At 43.5% G+C, this 18,699-nt stretch overlaps 1 protein-coding gene and 1 long non-coding RNA gene across 6 annotated transcripts in view; one reads left to right on the top strand and one right to left on the bottom strand.

The window, feature by feature from the left end:
* LOC138527541 (uncharacterized) overlaps positions 1 to 15,452 on the bottom strand; it is a 62,768-nt gene extending 47,316 nt beyond the window's left edge. Inside the window, exons 1-5 of one of the 3 annotated variants that reach the window (XR_011283946.1) lie at positions 15,153 to 15,451; positions 13,343 to 13,441; positions 12,918 to 13,009; positions 2,655 to 2,839; positions 134 to 244 (exon numbers count right to left, since the gene is read on the bottom strand). This is a non-coding gene — a long non-coding RNA (uncharacterized lncRNA). Of the gene's footprint in view, positions 1 to 133; positions 245 to 2,654; positions 2,840 to 12,917; positions 13,010 to 13,342; positions 13,442 to 15,152 lie in introns of those variants that run through there. The other 2 variants (XR_011283947.1, XR_011283945.1) reach the window with 2 other exon arrangements.
* A 1,461-nt stretch (positions 15,453 to 16,913) lies between these two features.
* RPAP1 (RNA polymerase II associated protein 1) overlaps positions 16,914 to 18,699 on the top strand; it is an 850,859-nt gene continuing 849,073 nt past the window's right edge. For all 3 annotated transcript variants that reach the window (XM_069638789.1, XM_069638790.1, XM_069638791.1), the window contains exon 1: positions 16,914 to 17,023. The gene's annotated coding sequence lies outside the window, so the exon portion shown is untranslated. The remainder of the gene's footprint in view (positions 17,024 to 18,699) is intronic.

The following is an 18,699-nucleotide window of genomic DNA, read 5'->3' as shown; positions in this document are numbered from 1 at the left end:
AGACTCAGGTTTTCCAGCTTTTGTGAACAGCCATTTATACGTTTTGGAATAGTCAGTTTTCACCCATCAGCTTTTACAATATAAATGCTATAAATGCTCTTGTTCCCCCCCCCCCCCCCCCCATCTTCTTTTTCCAGATTCCACCAGTAGCTGCTTTTTCTCCTCTACCTTTCTTTTTAAAGCCTCAATTATAGGTTTTCCTTATTTCATCAAATCTTTCCTGTGTCTTAATACTGTTTCTTGGCTGCGGGTATGAAAAAGGCAAGTTGAAACTTCATAATATGACTACCAACACAACGAAATTTTGCTTGAGCTGTACACTAGGATGACTCCCTTAAGCATGATCCTATTCACCCCTTGATTTTTGCTTATTCTTGCTCTCCTTGGCGCTTTCCCTCCCTCCCCATGCAGCTACCCACAACTGTCTTGCTGCACACATAAAAGTGTGTATGGGTACATACCCTTGAGAGTGCACTGTGACCACTATAATTTATAAATAGTGGCAAGCTGCGTCACCAATTCCACAAGGTCTACGCATAAAGACATTGAATGAATAGGACAGAAAACGGACTGGTATTTGCAAATTGCGCTCTACCTTGGACAGCCTAGATTGGCTCCCCAACTCATGGACGAAATTTTCAGGATTGCATCTAAGGTAGTTTAGGAATTTTGATTTGGGGAACCAATCCAGGATGTCCAAGCACCACTAAAGACTTAGCACAACACGCCAGCCATCGACAGGTCTCTCTGGACGCAACCCTTTTATCATGAAGTACTATCAGAAAATTGGTTTAAGATATTTTCACAATCAACTTCCAAATCTGGTCACCATACCAAGTGTTCAATTTCAAGGCCTTGAAGACGGCTAAGGTCGAAACACGTGTCAGCTGACTTTATGGGAATAAATTCACCTACAGATGAACCACCTGATGATATTGTTTTACTTTCATTCTAAAAGACTGTATACCTAACTTTAAGGAGATAGAGCAGGATTTGCCAATACCAATCCATTCTCTGTCCCAGCTGTACCCATACTCGGACCTGAACTACAGTCCCCAAGGGCGTTCAACCCATAGCGCTTTGACAATAACATAAGAGAAATCAGTAGACCATCTATACTTTAGAGAGTTACTCTAGAGAAGAGGTCTTCAAACTGTGGGGCGCGCGTGGCCGCATCCCGGGGGTGGGGGCGAGAGGGCCAGTATTGAAAGGAGGAAATGGGTAGGGGCGGCTCACATGGTCGGACTGGACCATAAAACTGTCACAGGCACCAATGGAAAAGTGGGCCACAGTTGCAAATGTGTATTAATTCCTTTAAATAAACTGATTTAGTCATAGACTGTTTGAATAGTACCCAAGGGGGTGTTTATTGTTAAAATGTAAGCAAATTCTGATGGTTAAAGAATATTTATTTAGCAACAATGGTCAAAACTCATCCATAATGGGCGAGGGGGCATCCAACCCGTGCCCCCCTCACCCATTATGGAGGAGCCGTGGAGCCAGCCCAGTGAAACACTGTTTCCCCCTTTGACAGTTCAGTTCTGCAGCGGCACATGCTCACTGAGCCATGCAAGGCTGGGGGCGTTTTGCTTCGCCAGTCTTGCATAGCTCATTGGAAATGCTGGCTGGGGCACTGCATTTCTGTATGTGTGAGGGGGAGCTCCTGCGCCGCCTCGCACATACGGACAGAGCAACCTGGAGAGGGGCATTTCAGCACCCACGCACAGGCCCCTGCAGAAGGTACGTTTATGTTCATTTATTTTTTAATTAAATATGTGTATGGATGCGTTTATGGTGGTGGGTGTGTGTGTTTATTTTGGTCCGTTGAGCCGATTTCGGCTGGGGGGGGGGTGGATTGTGTTGCACAATCCCCTACCCACCTGTCAAAATCAGTCATCCTTCTGAGGCGTTGTGGAGCCCACGGGACAGGTCTGGTATTTTTTTGACTGGATGTCTATCATAGATGTCCAGTCAAAAATATCATGCTTTCCCCCTTGGCCCCCCAGCGCCAATTGCAAACCGTTTGGCTTTTTACCCCCTCCCCCTTTTTTTTAAAGTATGCTCTAAAAAGCAACATTTTAACCCATTATTTAACAAACATTCAAGGGGGGAAAACCCACCAAAGCCACCTTGATTGGTTCCGGCTCGATAGCTATGGCATTTTTGTGGGAAATATTTATGCCCCTCCACTGGCACTCGGACTGTGTTGGGAACAGGGTGGGGGAGCCCAGGGACTGTGGGTGGGAGCAGGATGGGCGGGAGCACTGGGATAGTGGTGGGAGCAGGATTGGGAGAGCCCAGGGACTGGGTAGGAGTGGGATGAAGGAGCCCAGCAACTGATGGGAGCAGGTGGGGGGAGCCCAGGGACTATACAGGGAGTATGGCGCGCAGTATTTCATAGCCATTTGTACATTTGGCATTTTGGGGGGCGGGGGGCAGCCTGCCCAAATTTTACGCAGGGGGGGAGGAGGGGCTAGGCCAAAAAAGTTTGAAGACCACTGCTCTAGAGGAAAGAGATGCTGTAAATGAGAGGTGGACAATTTGCAGCATTCATCTGTATGTGTGAAAAAAGGGAACGACTCTGCATAGGGACGTCAGATGTACCCTCCTCCCCCAAACATCAAATAGATGAGAAAAAAAAATACATTGCTTACCTAACTAGAAAAGCATGAGTGCCTCGAAATCCTTTTCTTCACATATTTCTCTTCTACTTTCATCGATACCCTCCATCAGCAATTTACAATTAACTTCACCGGGAATGCAAAGGCTCAAATTCCCCATCCTTTCAAATGCACAGAGAATGGTCGGAATCAAAGAGTGCCACGATTTCAGTTATTGTCTAAAAGAAGAAATAAAAGTAAATTTAGTATGCACCAAGTATTTGTGAACCAGGTCTGTACCCAAACCATTAATGTATAGTGGGTTTGCTATGGATGTTCCTGTCTGATGTGTCCCGATTTATGAGTGAAGCGTCTCTTGGTGCTTGGTTAACTTCATCCAAGACTCCACCCATTGTGGCTTTAACTAGTTGCATCTGCTCGCAAAATTAGAGGTGGATGTTCTGGCGAGGCAATACGTTCTTAACTGCAGAGCTCTTGTACCTAAAAATGATGCAGTCATTTTGTGTGTGTCCTTTAAAAGACAAGCACCCGTTTCAGTTTCTTAAATGTAAATATCAACCATAGAGGCGCCCAGCTCGCAGACAGCCACACGTACAGGAAATAGGAGTGTATGCAGGGACAGAACCCATGACCAAAGTGATCTTTACTGGGGGAACAAAAAGTAAATATTACACCTTAGCAAGAAGGCCTTTGCTAATATGAGCCTGCAGCCCCTCCCCCCCACAAGCATCGCTTATGTTCAATAAATTATGCACTACAGCTGAACTAGTGCAGCACTCAGCAGTGGAAAAATCCTGAAAAAAAGTAAACCAAGCCATGGGTAAACTTTGCAAAGGCATGGTTTCTCACACGTGCACCACGGCTGGATACATGTAGATGACCTATTACATAAAGGGTCGGGCACCTATCGGAGGAAGCCATGGACTATTTGTGTGGAACATTGTGGGGGCATTGGAGCAGCAACAGCATTAAAGCCAGAGATGGGCAGCCAGTAGGCCCATTTACCCCCTACTTGGCGACGGTTTGAAAGCAATCAGCCTGATCAGTAGAACAGTCATGGTGTGGAACTGGGAAGGAGTCGCCCCACCTACAAAAAGGGGGCCTTTGTATGCTAAACAGCTAGGGCGCATTATGGCAGAGGCCTTCAAACTAGGGGGCCCAAAGGATGCCAGGTGGTGGGTGGCTTAAAGGATTATGGTGACTTTAATAGAACATTTGTGGGGGTGGGGGGGGGGACTATTTTACTCAAGGGGGGCTCAGCATAAAAAGGCTTGAAGACCACTGCCTTAAGGGAATAAAGTGACCTCCCACTTTCAAATAGAAAAGCAATTAACAGCACTCATTTCACGCCCAGGTCAGAAAACTCCCGCTACCGCGCCAGTCCTCTGATGCGCAAGGCTGCTGAAAAATCCAGACAAGCAAGAAAATAGCTTCAAGCTCAACATCTAACGAGAATGAACTGGTCCCATCATTAGAGAAAAATTTAAGTCATTCACCCCAGATCATCAAACAATGCTTAAAAAAAAAAAAAATTATAATAATTCAAAATTAATGACAGGGATCACTATCCCTAGAAAGCATTCAATAAAGTTTACAGGCAAACTATTTTCAATTAACTGCTGAGGTCTAGTGGTCGGAAAAAAAAATAAACTGCATTGAAGGGGAATTAAAATCCCTCCAGGAACCTCATCAACCTATATAGAGAATATTACACAAGTATAACTAGAACATCCAGCAATCCCAAGTCCCTGAAACTTACATTTGTGATGTTAAATCATGTAGCGATTCCCCCAAAGTGTTGAACAAACTAAACGTAGATGACTAAACGTAGATGGAGTAGAGAATGAGTCATGGGGGGGGGGGAGAATTAGAACACCGTCCCCTGCACATAAAGGCTAGCACAACTAGCCCTATTGTGAATCGAAAAGGCAATAGAAAACGGCGTAAACAAACCATCTATGTGTTCTTTAAAATAAATGGCGTAAAAAGCTCTGCCTCACGGGTATAGCATCCGTAATGTCCAGCAGTGAAAAAATTATATTCAAAAGCATTACAATACAAAAGGAGTGAATGCCAGGCAGTTTGCTTTTTATGGGGGGCAGCTTTACAGAACCCCTTTAGGGGTGCTTTGACCTTGAACTTCAGAGTACCTGCCCTGTACACTTTTCACATTACACAAATCTCAACAATCTTCCCCAGCTTGAAGGGGGGGTGGGGAGGGGGGGGTTAAGACTCTCCTTTAATGCAAATTCAGTTGCTGGACAATTAATGGATGCCACTTTTTTTTTTTTTTTTTTAAAGTTGGCTGGTGTTCAATGGCTCAACTGAAAGCAATGATCAGGTTGCAAGCATTGTGAAGAGAAGTAAATAGATGGGGGGCATCTGTCGACTGTTGGTTAGAGGAGTCTTTTTCTCACCCTTCTTCATTGGATGGCCAATATCTGCAACCATTCTCTGTGCGCAGAATCACAACAGCAAATCTAAGCCCAAAGCACCCTGTGCCACCAGAAGGAGGAACGCAGGAATCAAAGAACTCATTCATCAGGGTGTTTCCACTATCCCCTGCAGCACACCCTGTACCACACAGCAGTTCAAACAGTCTGCCACACACTTCGAAACTTAGCTAGCCTTCACGCCAGCCAAACAAAACTTTGCCACTTTGCACCCTGCTTCAGAATTACGCAATATTAAAGAAGCTGTGAAAGTTACACACGCTTCCCACAAGCCACACATCAACAATCCCCACACAATTACAAGCACTGTGCCCTCTATATACAATAGACACATTCTCACAGGGACTATGCGACACTGCAATGTTTTTAAGCAGACGACAGAGTGAAATCTTGAGTATCGCTGGGTCCGTGAAACTCTTTCCTTCACAGTAAAGCACTGGAATGATTTTGCTCGTACCCACTAAAGGTGCGGTCAAGTGTACGAGTTGTATATGCACCGTACCATACAAGGGCACAGCAAGTACGTGGATAATGGACCACTTAAAGCAACCAGGGATTTTGCAAAGATCTGTTTAGTACATTAAGTTTCTGCTGGCTGTTCAAGCCCACACGTGCACTGTCCCCTAGGGACCAAGGAGGATTAGTGCTCATCCAAACTAGCAATCAAAATATATGTTAACATATAGCGGCGCCAGCAAGATAGCAATTAGGTTTTTTGCCTTTTTTTAAATAAAAAAAACAAAACTATTCTCTTGATAACAGGATAGTCACTCTACAGCAGTGGTCTTCAAACTTTTTAGACCCCCGAGCCCTCCCCAAGAAAAGAAAAGGTACCTGGCTTGGGCAGCTCTATACACGTGGAGTCCACAAAATGTTGATCTGGTGTAGAACGGTGCCAAATGGAGAAGTGGGTCCCAAACAACAAATTCTTTCAAAATCGTTGCTTGCAAGAACTCAAATTAGAGGGCAAATATTTGTAAACACAGCATTCAGATTTTTTTGCTACAGGGGACTTGACTAAAAGTAGTGTTGGATATTTAGTTCCTAAAGTAACGTAGGACATACTGAAGTACAACAACCTGATTACTATCAATGCAGTCACTTGCAAGTTGGACAGTGGCATCCTGAAGAACTATTTTGAAGGGTGGGCCTGCCTTTCAGCAGTCAGCCATCACTATTGGGTTCAATTATTTGCAATCGCCAACCACAGGTTTTCTTCCAGCTTTGACCGATATTTAGTCTTTAGGGCTGCAAGTGTTGAAAATCCAATCTTGCAAAAGGTATGAGGTGCTGAAAGGTAACAGTACATTGGGATAAAGTAGGAAACTGCATGTTGCCAAAATCCACCAAAGGACAATTTTTTGAAATAGCTCTCCAGTAGGCGGTCACTTTGAAGCTCCATTAGTTCCTCCTGGGGTGTACTGGGAGGTGGGCGGGCCCCCACGTCTGCTAGGAAAGGCTGAACCACAGTCATTGATGCTCTGTGTCCTCTGGAAAGTACTTTTGAGAGTGGTTCCGAGATGGTTTCCCATTAGTTCAGCAACACATGAAAAGATCATACTCCGCCTCCTCAAGAGCATCTGCCAATAATGGAAACGCATCGGAATGCAGACATTAACCCTCCTCCTCCAAAGCACCAGCTTCTTCTTGAATGCTGACAGTTTTGCGTTCATAGCCAATGATGTGGTTTCTTTTCTGTGCCTTGCAGGGAGAGGTTTAGAAAATGTAGCCTTTCAAACAGGTCGCCGTAACTTTTCAAAGAGGTCGCCATAGTAAGCTAACAGTACAAGCCAGTGTGAATCACACCGAGGATCTTTCGTCTGGTCTAAACCCTGGAGAAAGTGTCTCACTTTATTCCAGAGTTCCTAAACACAATTTAAAACCTTTCCCCCTGGAGAGCAACCTGACCTCCGTGTGAAACAAAGTTTGTGCGGTGCATTTTAATAAAATGCACAATCTTACAACAGAAGTTAGCACCTCTGAGAGTCCACTCCCCATATAGTGCACAGGCAAAGCTTTCCAGGGATCACGCAGTGTGTCCACAATATATGTGGATCTACTACCAACACTTTTGCCTTTAACCGAGTTCTAGCACCAGACATTGAAGGAGCACCATCCAAGCAAATACCAACACACGCCTTCCACTTTAGGCAGTTGGAACTTAGGAAGTAGTTAATGTCAATGACTATAGATGCAGTTGCTCTGCCCTGAATGAATCGGTTTACAAAATATTTCTCCAATATTTCAAGCACGATATAATTTCTGTACTGATATAAGAGGTCAGTGATGCGGCAGAAAATTGTGGCGTCAGGCACAAGGATACTTTTGCATTTCTCTGCTGCACCGTCACTAAGCATTACCCAGTTGACAGCAAACATTGTTGGCCGAATTACTCTCAGCATCAGTGAAGGGCCTTTTTTCTCCCCAGATAGTGTGGTAAGAAGCTTCCAAAGCATTTGCAGGTACTGAGGCCACGTTTTAATAGTGTCTTTTTGCTTGTGTATGCCTTGCAGCTGCTGTACAAACAAATCCCTGGTCTTTTTTGCTAATGTTTTGTTTCCAAATGCCACCTTAATAGTGTTGGCCTCAGGCTTGCTAATGTAGCGCCACAAACCACACACTGTAGCAACGTATCAGCAACTGCAATCCATGTGAACCCAAAATGCAAAGAGACATATTTCTGCGTTTTAGCATTTCTCTTGTCCGTTTCAGCCTCTCCTTCCGCTTTTTGTTTGAGATTCCTACCATCTTTGGACACTAGGAAACTATCCAGTTCTGTGTGTTACATTTTAAAGCCCGGACACAAAAAAAAAAAAAACGATTTCTTCCCTGCCATTTTTGTCTTGGCTTTAAAGTGCAGAAATCACATACTGCCCCCCTCCTTCCCCACCCGCTCATTAACTGATCAATCGGTGGTGGGCCCAAACCCCCAACACACGCCTCTTACCCACATGCACACACATACAGTCCAAACCTCACCTGTGACGACTCTGATGGGGCTCACAGCGCCAGTCAGCCCCTGCGCGCACTCGTGTGCAACAGGGGTTTGACAAGTATGATAGTTTGATTTAGAAAGACTGCTCTGTGCGATCAAAGAGCGACCCCCCCCGCCCTCCCAATCGGTACAGTGAAAAAGATATTTTCACTTAGTACAAACGATCCATCTAAAAAAGGAGCCAGACTCTGAAAACATTGCAAACCCCCACGTTAATTTATGGCACGTTATTTTTTAAAAACCATTTCAAGTTTTCAAAAATAAAAATTGCTTTAAGATTTAAATTTACAAACACCACATAAGATTTAAAACAAACCACATGAAAAGGCTGGGGGGGAACAAAAGTCCCCCAAACGAAACCATGTGAACAGCTTGGGGGGAAAAAAAATACTCAGCAGAAATGGGTCAGAAATGCTGCTTGGATTAAAGTCTCAGAAGACTCCCTGTTCAGATCGTGAAGTTCTAGCTCGATTTGTTTAAGTGTGGTCCTGGACTAGGCCACAGATTGGCAGCGAAAACCACACCTGGATGCACATTGCACAGGGCCGATATAAACCTTCAGCGCTTTGCCTCAACCAATGTTACATAGGGACAAGAAATACTTACCTATGAAACTCTGTAAGAGTAAACCTTAAGACCACCTCAACACCTGGTACACTCCACAACTGAAAGCCTGGAGGTCCAAAAAAAGGAAATGCGAGGTCACTTGGAAATACTTACCCTCGAAGGAGGATAAAGACAGTCACAGAAATCACTGCCAGCTACAAAGCGGAGATTGTTAAAACTAAACTGGAAACTTACGACGACAAAATCCAAAACGTTAACTCCAGTATCAAGGAGCTATTCGGAATTCTAAGGGAATTAGAATCACCTATAGCTCCCAATGACTCTCACCCGAAAAAAAGACTGGTGCACCAGCATCCAAAACGCCCTGACTAAAAATGACTACCCCCCAAAAGAAAACTGCATCTAAGAAACTCAACATTAACATCATTGAATCAGCCCAGAACCAGGACACTACTACCCCCACCAATAGTTTTCCTGAATTCAAATTTGCCCAAGTGACTACTACAGAGGTCGCAAAAATCATTAATTCTAAAACCCTCACACTGCCAAGGGGACATCTGCCCTGCCCAAATCATAAAAGATGCAGTTAGAGATCTCACCCCGTTCATCACTAGGTTAATAAACGCCTCCTTTAAGTCATTCCAGGTTCCTACTAACCTAAAAGATGCATGGGTATTACCCTTGCTTAAAAAAGCCTCCCTGGACCCTTCCATCCCTACTATTTATAGGCCCATAACCACAGCCACCTTCCTTCTCAAAATTATTGATAAGGCAGCCCACCTCCAAATCCAGTCTTACCTAGAGATCAACAATCTTTTAGGGCTCAGACAATCCGTATTTAGACCATTGCACGGGACGGAAAGTGTGCCATTAGATCTCAAAACACAAATAGACTGAATAAAAGAGAACAGACAATGTGCACTATTCCTACTATTAGACCTCTCTGCCGCCTTTGATCTGGTCGAGCATAACAAACTCGGTCAGCATCTAACCATGGCAGCTAACTTCTCCCCTAAGGCTACAACTTGGATTAAATCCTTTCTAAATAACAGATTGATGAGAGTATTCTCTCCCTCAGACGCAGCCGACCCCATCCCGATCACCTGTGGAGTTCCTCAAGGCTCTTGCGTCTCCCCTACACTATATAATGTGAATAAACAAAAGTACCAAAGATAAAATTATGGCACCACCCCTACCCACTAGAGCCAAATAAAATATCACTCCAGACACGCTCCTGCCACAGCTACTCCCAACAATTTGGATCCTGAACTCCTTGTAGAAAGTTACAATAATGCCATGAAGAAAGCATTCAATACTATTCTCATTTAAAGCTACAAAAAAGCAAACAAGCACACCTTAACGCCGGTTCACCCCTCACCTAAAAGAATTAAGAATGCAAAAAAGAAAATTAGAATCTTAATGGCGACACACCCCATCTGAAGAAAACAAACTGAAACACTTCGCTAATAACTACAAAACAGAAATACTACTCACAACAAAAAAAAAAAACACAAAAACTCTTCAATGAAAGAATCTACAATGCAAGTTACAATACCAAGGAACTATTTGCCATTCTAAGGGAGCTGGAATCCCCCGTATCCCCACCAGACACCATAGCCAAAGACAAACAATGGTGCACTAGCATCTAAAATGCCCTAGCTGACAAAATAAAAAAACACTCCAAACCAAAATCTCCTTAAAAAAAGCCTCTCTAACTCCCAACGAGACACCACTCCTCTCTAGCCGTACGACAATTTTCTCACCAGGTCCAGCCCAACTAATTAAGGATGTGGCAAGGGACCTAGCCCCTTTTATAACTAAAATGATTAATGCATCCTTCCCCACCAACACCATCCCAAGCAACCTAAGAGTCATGGGTTCTACCTCTCCTCAAGAAGCAGACCTTAGACCCCTCTATCCCCACCAACTACAGGACTATTACCACATTACCATTCCTTCTCAAGATAATAGAAATCCAGCGCTATCTTCAATCTAAGCAGCTTCTAGGTGCCCACCAATCTGGGTTTAGACTCAGCACGGTACAGAGACAGCCTTAATTGATCTCAAAGTACAGATTGAGGAGGTCAACGACAGGGGAAACACCGCCATGCTACTCCTCCTTGACCGTCGGCGGCCTTTGATCTGGTGGATCACACAGTCCTGTGCGAACACCTTGCATCGGCCGCCCACTTCTCAAGTGAAGCCATAGCCTGGATCCAATAATTTTTGGACAACCGCACAATGAGAGAGTCTTCTCTACATTGGCATCAGCAGACCCTATCAAAATAGTATGCGGTGTACCCCAAGGTTCTTGCGTCTCGACAACTCTGTACAACATGTTTACCAAGCCCCTATTCGACAAATTGGACAGACTGGGCGTCACCTACACTAATTATGCAGATGACACTCAGATCCTCATTCCCCTTTCGGGCAATTTTGATTCCGATACAGCCTTGGTAAACAAAATATATCTCATAATTCAGGCATGGATGGCCACGCACGGCCTCTGCCTGCCTGAATGATGACAAAACTGAAGTCCTGCTCCTTGGATCCACTGTCAACCTAACAAAACTTAGCCCCAACTACTCTGCGTTCAACATCGATGGCAACATAATTACAGTTAGCCAAGGTAGTAAAAACCTTATGGTTTTTACCTTGACTCTGCCTTGACACTGAAGAAACAAGTGAACTCTCTAGCATCCTCTACTGCCTACACTTGTAACCTTATTAGGGCCTGCAGAGCCTTCCTCACCCAAGCCAGCTGTATCACCCTTGCCAACTCCCTTATACTTTCTAACCTCAACTATTGCAATGCCTTGTAATTAGGAGACAACAAATACATCATTGACAAAATTCAAACATTGCAAAATAATGCCCTTAGAACTGCCCTTAACTTACCCACTAGAGAACACATCTCTAATATAAGAGAACATAGGTGGCTAAAAATTAGTGACAGGATTTCACTTAAAACAGCCTCACTTACCTTTAAATGTCTCAACAACGCAGCCCCCCCCACCTTGCAGCAAGAATAGTGAGAAGAATATCGACCCTCCTACAGATACCCAAATTCAGAATAAAGAAAAACAGGCGGCAGCAGTTTCCCGGTCAAGGCAGCCCAGTACTGGAATGCTCTGCCACTCGACATTAGAACAGACCAATCCTACTATAGCTTCAGATGGAATATTCTCACATGGCTACATTCCAACGATTCCCAAGATTAACCTCGTTACAACTAATATCTATAGATCTTACCTAATCGGACCGTTTATATTTATATTCTTCAACTGATCTGCCGAGACAACCAACTGTAACACCACAGCCAAGGGAACCAAAACCTTAGGTTTCCATCTTGACTCAGCCTTAAACCTTAAGAAACAAGCTAACGCTACTGCTACAGCTACGGCCTATACTTGTAAATTGATTTATGCATGCAAAAACTTCCTCTCTACTAACAGCCGCATGATCTTGGCACGAGCATTAATCTTGGCTAAACTTGATTACTGCAATGCCCTCAATGCAGGTGCAAATAAACAAGTATTAAACAAACTTCAAACCTTGCAAAATAATGCACTGAGTATCCCAAGAAAAGAGCACATATCCAAAACAAGAAGAAAACACAAATGGCTCTCTATTCAGGATAGAATCTACTTTAAACTTGTCTCCATCTCCCATAAATGTCTTCACAATGCTGCGCCTAAATACCTGATAGACAAAAATCGCTCTAAAAACGGGTCCTAGACCTCTGAGATCAGCCAACATCTAACATATTATCTCGCCGTGTTTCAACCTAAAAAGAGCCGGAGGCACCAGCTTCCCAGTTCAAGCAGCCCTTGCATGGAACGCTCTCCCACTTAACCATCGAACTGACCCTAACCTACACAGCTTTAGGTCCAATACCAAAAAATGGTTACTCACCAAAGACAACGTACACAATATATGAGTCTATAAAACAGATGCTTAGTACCCTGATGACACAGGCCTCTTCCTGACCTGTGTGCTCTACCCCTCTCTCTGTACCTAGGCACATATATATATCCAGGCACACCTAGTTTCTTACACGGTTATGCTGTTACAGTGCCCCTACTACCTGTCTACAATCTCCTCTGTGTTAATATCCTTCATATGTATTTACACTATGCCGTCCCACTGTTTCTATTACCTGTCCACACTCTACTCTGTGTTAATATCTTCATATGTAATTATGTATTTTAAAAAAAGGTCTTGCATAGCGCCCAGATACCTGAGGGTGTGACGCGCTGTATAAATAATAAACAAACAAACCTGCCTGCGTGACTGGGTCAAGTGCTTCACTTGACTTTTCTTGCTGGGACACGGGTGATTAGGTTGACACACCGACACTTGGAGCGATGCTGCTGCAATGAAAACAGTTAGTCAAGATACATGGGTCTACCCGAGACTTCAAAAATGAGCAGGGGTTAAAACCAGCTCTTGGGTGTTAGGCATCAGCTAGTAAGCAGGACGTAACACTGGGAAACCAGCAGAGAGTAAACAGTGCACTGTAAACGCAACTCCCACATGAGACATGAATGTTCAGTACCGCCCCAAACTGGACATGAGAAAAGAACAGACACAAAAATAGGTTTGAAATCCCTGATTGTAACTCCTACTATATTACCCCACCATCACCCAAAGCAAAATACAGTCAGTTTAAAAAAAAAAAAAAAAAAAAAAAAAGACATTCTTACCATCAGCATGTCCTAATACAGATGTCAGGATTTTTGATGGTGCCATTGCTGCTGGAGACTTTGCTGTCCAAGATGGGATGATTGAGCCAATTTGTGTTCCTGCAATTGAAAAAGTACAATAATAAAAGCACTATACTCTGCCAGTCGGCACACATGCCACGCACCTATGCCACGCACCTATCACGTTGCACTGACAGATAATGTGGGGCCAAAAAAGAAAAAAAGAGATAAATACATTTTTGTATTTTCGGGATGCGGCCAGAGTCAGCCGCTGCAAACCCCAAACCCACAAACCCATGCTCTGCGATGGGTCACTTGGAAAAAAAATTCAAAAATAAAGCGGATTAGGGGGGCGGAGCAGCTCATTGCCGCCATGCGCGCTCTGATGGCTCTGCCCCCCCTACGTGTACACAGCAAGACTTTGATACAGGTCACAGCTGCAGGAATAGCAAACTAACTTCCTCTGGTGACCCTGTGCAGGGTGCATGGGGTCACCAGAGGAAGTTACAGTCCTCAGCCACGACCCGGTTTATGCATGCAATGTTTGCATAAATAAATAAATATACAGGAAACCGACAAACATTGCATGAATAAATACACCTATTAACATTGAAACTATCCCACACGATGCAGCCACCCAACTGCTTTCTGTGGGGAGCCACAGGAGCTGTGCCGGGTATGGTTCAAGTAAAAAAAAAATAATAATAAAAAAAAAAAAACTTTGGGTATGGGGGAACAGAAATCAGCAGGTTTTAAGAATGAAGTTGCAGGTCAATCCCTCGGTTTAAACCAGCATTTCCCCACAGATTATCTGCTCTTTCACCATTAGCTAGAGTAAATGCTCTTCTTAATGATTCTTTCAGTCTGCTTAAACTACTCCTCTGCATGAGCTCAGATCACAGGGTAGACTAACATTACTGTTGGTAGTTTAGGTGCACCGATGGCTGGTATGGTTTGCTCCTGTGTACATGTGCGGGTCGGACTGGGCCATAAAATTGTCTAGGGCACCAATGAAAAAGTCAGCCATAGTTGTAAATGGCAATTCATTCCTTTTCTGACCCTGTTTGAATAGTACCCAAGGGGGAGGTTTTAAAAAAAAAAAAAAAAAAAAAAAAAAAAAAAAAAAAAAAAGGGATGCAAAATATGCATTTTAAAGAATATTTACTCAGCAACACTGGTCAAAACGGTTATCCGCATAGTGAAGTGACATCACCAGTGCCATGGAAGTGGAATTGATATATAGTTTGGAAAAGAAGCAGCATTAAAGAAATTGCACCGTTTTAAACTATTATTTTGGACATTTGGAGGTCAACTGCCAGCTCCACCCCCCCAAACCCACCTCTTTGTGGCACCGCCCTCTTCAACTCCACCACCACCCCTGCCTTTGTGGGACCCCCCGACCAAAATGTTTCCATTTCCACCACTGCATAAGGGTGGAGATGGCGTAAAATTTGACTTGCTGCCGGCAGGCGAATCTGCCCTGAAATTCCCTAGGGGTGTGCAGCACGGTCATAAACCACTTCTGTTTGGGAGTGAGGGGAGCCGAGGACGGGGATACCAGCCAAAAAGAAACACAAAGATCTGCTGTTGGTACAACTAAAATCAAAAATAGGAAAAACAAACATCAGTGTTTTGCTCTCCCCTGTTCCCCTCCCTTGCCCCGCTTTGAAACACCTGTGACCCTCCCTTGCCCCGCTTTGAAACACCTGTTAGCGTGATAAAAATTTCATTATCATAATTAAATATACCTGGCGCTTCCCCGAGATGAATAAGCGCATTATAAATGTGCAATAAAATAAAAAATAAATACCCGGCAGTGCACGGTGTGGAGCGTTCCTTCCACCGTGATCCTCTTCCTAAGCACGTATATGTCCCACATGAAAACATCACGACGTCGTAACAGAAACACGTCATTAGGCCGTAAAGACATTTCAGGAAGTATCTGCAAAGTTTAATAATTTATTAATTTTAAATAAGAACATAATGATGTACAACAAATAGGTGAACTGAGAAAAGTACATCAAATATTCAAAGAACATGTCAGAACCGAGTAAAACAGAGAGTCAATAAGCGTTATTTAAATCTAAGTCAATAATCATATTAGAAGTGTGAAAAGGGGAGACGAATACAGGGGAAAATCACCTGACAGGACACACGAGGGAAGGAGAGAAATAACAATATAATATCAATATGCAATTAAATAGTAATTTTTGAGAAGATATTGATGAAATAAATTCCGTTTTTTGTTAAACTTGTGCATAACATAAAAAGAAGAGGCATAGCATTTTTCGATCCGGTGGATGGAGCAAATGGAGTTCCACCAAACATTATACGATAAATTGGCTGGATTTTCGTGTTAAAATAAATATTCTTAAAAGCAATACTAATGAACAAATTAAATAACGGGGGAGATTCAATGCAATTGATGTCAGGATTAACAATATCTGCAAACTTTTAAAGAAACAAACAATGCTATCGGGTCTCAAAGGGACTTTAAATATGTGATTGATAATGAAAGCAATACAAGGCCTCCGTTTAGCCTTCTCTTTCACACATTGCAAAGGGGCAAATGAACAACCCCTCCCTCCCCGGGGAATGCCAAATCGCCCACCTTGCAGGAGAAATAAATAACTGAACCGTTATGCTGGAAATTCGTACCCAAATATGTCTGTCTGCATAAGACACGTATCCCCATCTGCTGTACATACCAAATCCTCCAACCCCCTTTCGCTCCCCCCTCCAGCTGGGAGGATAATTAACTGTTCGCTGTACTGTTCACTGCCCTGGTGTAAGTGACTACATATATAATAATACCTGCACAGGCCAATGCCCGCAAAGGCAGTAACTGCTGTGCAGCTACTACACAGACCCTGCTCTGGTGTAAGTGACTGTCACAAAGTGTTTGTGTAGGGGTGATGGAGTTCTTTCTGTGAATTGCTTACAGATTCTTGTGGCGTAGTAGTTCTTTTTTTGTTGCTTTGAGGACCGTTTTGTTCAGTTGAGTTGTCTTTGGTATTTTATTTAGTCTTGTCTATTGTTCTCGCTATTTTGTTTCTATTGGGAAGGGAGAAACGCGCTGTACCCAGCCCCACTCCATAAAACACATCTCCCCCGGGCAAACCACCCATCTGCATGAGAAAATCCCAAAACGAACTGAATCCACCTATAAATCTCAAACGATGCACATTACAAACCCCATTATACACATAAATACCCCTTCCCCAATATTGCCTCACCCCTGTGATGCACATTACATATCTCCAAAATTAACAACTAAAAAAATAAAAACGGAATCCGCCTGTACTTTTAAGTAAATCTCACCGCTGATGCACATTACTAAACACTAAAATACAAAGAAATACCCCCTTCCCAATATTGCCGCTCTGCATTAAAGTAACAATCAGCATGAGATAACTTAAGACTTGCCAGAAACCAAACAACAATCAGCTATGCGAAATGTGCCTTTACACCGAAGGAATCGCTCCCGCAAAGCCGTGCCTGCAAAAAGAAAATGACGAAGTGAACGTTCAAACCCACCCACGTGAAGCAAAGCAGCTCACGTGATGAAGTGACGTTGATGCCCACGTGATGCAGAGCAGCCCACGTGATGAAGTGGAGTTACTCGGATGGAAGGCACTACCCATTATGAAACGCTCATGTCCTGATTTCAGGCAGCATTAGGTGAGTGTATGCGGTCCTGCTCCTGTAGTGAATTGTATATGCATTTCTTTTAGCATCCATTAACTTAGACGTTCTCACCCCTTAAATGTTAAGAGGAGCCATTTTGCAACCTCTGTAAATGCACGTTGAAGCTGTAATTCGTTGTATTGTACTTATCACGTGTTGAAATTAAACATTGTAAGTTCGTGATTTTCTAAACATCTGGTTTTGAAACTACACGGGGCAGCCTGTTGTTGTTGGTATTGTAGACTCAGTAGCTGCTCCCAAGCTCAGCTATGGTACGGGCCAGGCTCTGGAATGCTCGCAGACGCAGTAACTGCTGTGCACCTACTACACAGACCGTGCTCTGGTGTAAGTGACTACATATATAATTATACCTGCACAGGATAATGCCCGTGGAGGCAGTTACTGTTGTGCAGCTACTACACACACCTTGCTCTGGTGTGACTACATGTATAAATAATACCTGCGCAGGCTGATGCCCACAGACTGTCACAAAGTGACTGTCACAAAGTGTTTGTGTACGGGTGATGGAGTTCTTTCTGTGAATTGTTTTCCAATTCTTGTGGTGTAGTATTTTTTTTTATTTTTTATTTTATTTTTTTTGTTTTTCTTTTGCTTTGAGGACTGTTGTTTTGCACAGTTGGATTGCCTTTGGTATTTTATTTAGTCTTGTCTGGTGTATTGTTCTCTCTATTTTATTTCCATTTTGTGGTTGTTTTTTGGCATTTTTTCAGTTCTTCTGTGAACCAGTTTTTTTGCTGTTGCTTTGAATGTTTTAGCTGGTGCTAATTGGTCAATGGCCTTGGTGATCCAATTGTTGAGTGTGTCTTCTGTTGTATCTGTGTTTGTATCAGTGAGATCTCCTTCACCTAGGTTGTCGTGGTGGGTTGATAGCATGGCGGCCTCGTCCGCTAGTTTTGTTGCAAAATTGGGGTGGCAAGAAGATGGTCTGTAGATCAGTAGGAATACTATGTTGGATTGGTCGTTAGTTCTATCTTGATTAGGAGGGATTCATAGTCTTCCATGTTGGTTGTGATGATTCGAGATGCTCCGGCGTGTTTTCTTGTGTATAATTGAGATTCCGCCTCCTCTTCGGTTTTCTCTGTTGGCGTGTATTAATTTATACTGATTGGGTATTGCTTCGTTCTAGATGGCTTTATAGTTGTCTGATAGCCAGGTTTCTGTAAGGAAGAGCACGTCTGTGCCTCCTTCGCTTAGGAGGTCATTGATTTCTGAGTGTTTTGCCATGGATCTAACGTTGAGGAGGCTGCAGTGTAGTTTGCTGGATTTCCCTTTTGTGTTGTTGTATTGTTTGTTCTGACCGGCGTGTTGTTGGTTGGGTTTCCGTTCAAGGTGGGTTTTTCCCGGTTGAGTCTTTTGTGTGGGGTGGTTCTTTGTTGATCAGTCTCTTTGTTGAGTAGACCGATAAGGTTTATGGCAGGGTTGGTTTGTTTCCGGGTGGTAAATAGGGTAGCTACCCATCTGTTGTTCCAGTCTTGGTGATATAGGGGGTGTTGAGTGTGGTGGTTTCCAATTTGTTACTTGTTCTGGTTGGGGTATTGTCCATCGTGGTGACAGGGTTGGGATGGTTAATTAGTTGTCGTCCGTACGGTGTCTTGGTTGGGTCTGTATTCATGAAGCTTGTTGGCTGTTGGTTTGTTGTTGCTGTGCTG

This window comes from Ambystoma mexicanum, chromosome 14, assembly GCF_040938575.1.
Source record: "Ambystoma mexicanum isolate Mex_15411 chromosome 14, UKY_AmexF1_1, whole genome shotgun sequence".
Classification (NCBI taxonomy): domain Eukaryota; kingdom Metazoa; phylum Chordata; class Amphibia; order Caudata; family Ambystomatidae; genus Ambystoma; species Ambystoma mexicanum.
Note: the sequence above shows the minus strand (reverse complement) of the source record. Positions and strands in the feature narration are given on the sequence as shown.